Consider the following 4,966-nt stretch of genomic DNA (forward strand, 5'->3'; position numbering starts at 1 on the left):
TGTGACCCTGGGCAAGTCACTTAACCCCAATTGCCTAAAAACAAAAAAAAAAAATTTAAAAAAAGAAACTGTTGTTATGTTGGTGTGAAAACAACAATGACATTAAAAATTATATATAAATTAGAGTAAGTAACAGGGACAGGGCACTTGGACCAGAGTAGCCAGGACAGATTTCCTGTAAGAAGTGACGCTGCCCACTTTCCTCAATGATTTAACACAATCTTGTGTTGTGTAGGGAAGGAAGGAAGGAAGGAAGGAAGGAAGGAAGGAAGGAAGGAAGGAAGGAAGGAAGGAAGGAAGGAAGGAAAAGAAAGAAGGAAAGTTTTGCTAAATTACAACCAGTAGGAACAAAAAGGTGAAACAGCCAGGAAATAAAGATGAACAATCTCACTGGGAAATGAAACGTGAAGTCCACAACAGGAATAGGACTGGAGTTTAGGAAAAGTGAATGAAGAGCTTCTGAGACAGCCAGTACTTGAGATTGAAGCAGCCAGAAGGAAAGCAGTGAAATCAGGCTTCAATATGCCTGAGTGCAGCCACCAAAAAGGTGGGAAGCAGAGCAGGGGGAGGTGGGAGGAGAGGTAAACTACTCAGTCAAGCTGGCGATAGACCATTCAAAGCAGGGTGATGTAGAAAATATGGAACAGGGATGTACATTCCCCCTAGGAGTAAGGATAAGAGTCTGCGGTTTTTCCTGCATCCATTTACTAGACATCTGACACTTCTGAATTCAGGTTAGAAAATTATGTGGTCATATTGGCATAATGCTGCAATTCTCAAAGTGTAGTCTGGAGACCCCTAAAAGTCCCCAAGAGCCTTTCAGTGGGTCCTTGAGGTCAAGATTACTGTCATAATAATACTAAGGCACTTTAATTTCTAAAGCAGTAAATGTCAATAGAAAAAACACATATAAACAAAAGCTCTTTAGGACAGTACTCACTAATTTTTAAGAGCGTACAGAATTCTAAGACAAAAAGTTTGAGAACTACTGGCATAATGGAAAGAAGCCGAGAGTTGGAGTCAGAGGAAGAGGGTTTGAATCCCAATTCTGTGACTTAACATTACTGTGACTTGTGTGGGTCCTTTAACCTCTCTGGGCCTCAGTTTCTTCTTTGGTAAAACAAGGGAATTGGGTTCAATAATCTCTAAGGTCCCTTCTAGATGTAAAGACATGACTCTGAGAGTCTATGATCTCAGCTTCCTTGGTTTGAACAGAGTAGAACTCTGACCGTTAGGTGTTTGGAGGGAGATTTGTCATAGACATCAAATTGGTCACTGTCTAGAAGAGAGGACAGTGCTAACAAGCTCCAAGTACAGAGGCTGGGGCAGGGAGGCAGGCTCGGTGAATCTGAGAACCCAAACTCAGGCCTTGGAGTCCAGGAGAGTGACGTGAGGTTGTAAGAATGCTCATAAGTCCCTATGGCCTGAGGAGCCAGTTTCTTTTCCCAGAGAAAGGCAGATGAAGCAAGCTACTGAACAAATTCATTTCAGCCCAGAGAAGGTGCAGCAGAATCATTGTGATTCAACAACAAATCACATTTTATGGTGCTTGCAGATTTCCAAAGCACTTTCCACACTCACAAAAGCCCTCTAGAGGAGGCAGTACAAGTGTTATTGTTTCTCTCTTACAGATTGGATGACTGAGGTTCAGAGAAGTTTGTTGCCAATGTTATAAGTCTCCAGTGAGGAATGTTTCAGCATAGATTCAAAACCTGCCTCTGAATCTAGTATGTGTCCCTCAATGCCAGGGAACAAGGAATATGTTTCTGTCTTTCCCTTCCAGGTACAAATGGAAGAATGTGGATCGTGAACTGGGTTAGATTTTTTTTTTTGCCATGTTTTCTTCAAACTTGAATACTTCTTGGTGAAATTTGATAAACCATAGAGAACCATGAAAGTTCACACTGTGAACTCAGGGGCTGGTAGATCCACTGTCTGCCTTTACACTACTGGACCATGGGGCATAGCTGAATAACTTCATTCTTTTGTTTCTTGGGTTCTAAAGCTACAAAGCAGGCGAGATAATAAGAGTGCAATATAATGGAAAGATTATTGGCTCTTGAGTCACGGGCATAGGTTCGAATCTCAGCTCTGGCATACATATCTATACAAGCTTACCAATCACTGAGATTCCCTGAGCTTCCAATTCCTTATGTTAGATCTAGAGGACTGGATTAGATGCTCTCTAGGTCTCTTCCAATTCTTAAATCTATGATGCTATGAATATTGTGGAAGCCAGAACTATGTTTGTTGTTCCTATGTACCCAACAGAGAAAGCTACCTGAGTCAGGATCCTGTGAGGTACTTCTGTGACTCCCATTAGATAACAGAGACATCCAGAAAGCCACCAATGTATGCAGTTGGGGACAAATTAGTGGTGATCTGATACAAAGGTAAGAGTATTTTTCTGGAACTGAGTTTAAGCTTCAGTACCCGTTGGATGGTGATTCAGACGTCTTTAACAACATTTTGCAAATGTATGCTGTTAAGTAGTAGAACAGTTAGTAAATGGAGTTATAGGATAAACTGGGACTTCTAGTTTGCTGTAGTGCAGCCTCTTCTGTTTCAGGGGCCAAAGACCTTGAAGGAGCATGTGGGCAGATCCCTCAAACCCCCATGTCCTCAAACCTCCAAGCCCGAGAAATTTGCAGAACTCATAACATAGGAAGTAACTTGGATTTGAGCTGACTTCAGCCTGGGTCTCATGTCCAGAGAAGACACACTCAAATAAGGAAGTCCCATGAAGAAGAGATGGAGAGGTTCCAATCTAGCCTGAAAGCCCTGAGGGAGCTGAGAGTCTCAGGTATTATTTCATTGGGAGATGTCAAGGGTCTGGTTTGGGGCAGGTGGAAGGGGTGGGGGTGCAAGGCCTTATCATAACATCACCTGACTCACTCTTGGGGAGGGACTGGATAGCAGGGCACAAATATCCCTGTAGCCTCTGGAAGTCCCAAAGCACTCCCAGCTTCCTGAAGCCCAGTACCTTAGAACCTAACGTTCCTACCATGAGACTTTTACTTGCTGTCCTTCTGTTGGCTAGCTCGGTGATTTACTACTGTGATGGTGAGTAACTTTGCCCTGCCTGATTCCTCCTGGGGAGGGTTGCACTTCCCACTCACCTTCCGCTGGAAGAAGGAAAACTACCAGGTCGTTCAGTTTAGGTCTCAGGGTATGTCATGCTATAGATCACTCTACTACATCGAACTCTTTGTATAAGATACATCTTCGTATGAGATATGAAGAACCCACGAGAGGTCATGTAGTCCATTCCCCTGCCTCTCCAGGAGGACCCACAAGTAAAAGAGCTGCCACGTTATCTCGAGTTCCTTCAGCCTTTGCTCTCTGTGCTAGAGTGTCTTCAGTCAGGAATCGTATGAAGGATGGGGAATGCTTGAAAGCCAAAAACAAGAGACCATGTAACAACCAAAAGCGATGCCTGTAACTGTCATGTTTTCTCTTTGTGTGTTTCAGCTATTTCCCTGGATATGTTTAAAAAGTTCACCTTAGAGCGCATTGGTTTTATGAGAGACCTCATGCTGACTATAATTGATAAGAAGGAATGTGTGCAACAACTAAGTGAGGAGCAAATTAAATTCCTGAATGAGTTTGTGGTAATATCTCTTGCTCATGCTGCTGTCATACTTTGCTCACCCTTATCTGTTATTTTTTAACCCAGTGCCAGTCCTAAGAAATAAGAGACTAGAAATCCTAGATTCCTAGACCAGTCTTCTTGTTCCTCAGCCAGGCTAGAGATCTAAACCCAGTCCCTCTCCTTGGATTCCCAAGCTGAGCCAGGCTCTCTTCTGTAGGTTAGAAAACCCAGCCTGGCCACTTTCTCTCACTCAGAGTGTAGAGTCGATCCCTTTCCTGGGATAAGATCCTGAGACTGGCTCCTTTCCTTAGATTACATTCTGAGCTGTATTCCCTTCCCTGGACCAGGGCTGAGCTTGAGTCCCCTTTTCTTTTTCTCTTCTTTTTTTTTGGCCTGGCAATTGGGGTTAAGTGACTTGTCTGGGGTCACACAGCTACCAAGTGTTAAGTGGTGTCTGCTCTGAGACCGGATTTGAATTCAGGTCCTCCTGACTCCAGGGCCAGTGCTGTATCCACTGCACCACCTAGCTACCCCATGGGTCCCCTTTTCTCCCAGTCTGATAAGCAGCCTAATGTGCCTCCAGAATAGGAGTAGTATCGTGACTTCTAAGGATTTGTATCATTGATACTTGGATTGTGCTAAATTCTCCTTCCTCCCTCCTGTCCCTGAACATGCTTATACCAAAACAAAATCCTGAATCAAAGCTGAATCCCCAGTCTCTGGCTGCTGGAATCCCTGTTTTCTGTGGAATGGCTGGAGAAACAGGGATGTAGCTAAGTAAATTCCCAAAGAAAGGGCAGAGCCACATTCACATATTTCTCTCCTTTTTAAGGAAAAATGGAAGACTACTAAAACAGCTGTTACCCCCTAGGAACTCTCTGGAGCCAAACGGACTTCTTGTCGACCAAGGACCCACTCACTGTAGAATGTAGACCTGAATGTTGCCTGTGATCCTGAGGGCCCACTCCAAAGCTTTCTCTCAATAAAGCAAATGCAATTCATTCCTGAATCCATCCTCATTTTTAGTTAGCTGTGTCTGAGATTTTGTGATGGGAGGTAGAACCAAGTGGGTGAAAGGGAACAATTATTTGAATGACTTTTACAGCACATCACTTCATTTCTTGAAAGCCTGGAAGATCCAACCCACGACCTTTTCATGATGGGCCATGTGATGGGTGTAAGTCACTTAACCTGTCTGTACCTCAGGCTCCTCATTGTCAAACCAGGCAAATGTTCTGGCAGCCATATCTATATTTCCTGGCCTTGCCTTCCTCCTCAGAGTGTCCAACTGAATGACCTGCCAAGCGTCCAGGTTTGAGGATAAGACCGAAATCCACACAAGATCCATCTTCTTCAACGAGCATCAGTAAAGCT

General features: G+C 43.8%; 1 long non-coding RNA gene across 1 annotated transcript; it reads left to right on the forward strand.

Annotated features, from left to right (window-relative positions):
- Window positions 1-2,581: 2,581 nt before the first annotated feature.
- On the forward strand, window positions 2,582-4,601 carry LOC144455372 (uncharacterized). Its single transcript, XR_013484090.1, has 3 exons — window positions 2,582-2,803; window positions 3,472-3,611; window positions 4,425-4,601. It is a non-coding gene; the product is annotated as an uncharacterized LOC144455372 (long non-coding RNA).
- The last annotated feature ends 365 nt before the right edge of the window (window positions 4,602-4,966 follow it).

The sequence above is a fragment of the Phascolarctos cinereus genome, unplaced genomic scaffold (genome assembly GCF_003287225.1).
Source record: "Phascolarctos cinereus isolate Bilbo 61053 unplaced genomic scaffold, phaCin_HiC Scaffold_9;HRSCAF=440, whole genome shotgun sequence".
NCBI lineage: Eukaryota > Metazoa > Chordata > Mammalia > Diprotodontia > Phascolarctidae > Phascolarctos > Phascolarctos cinereus.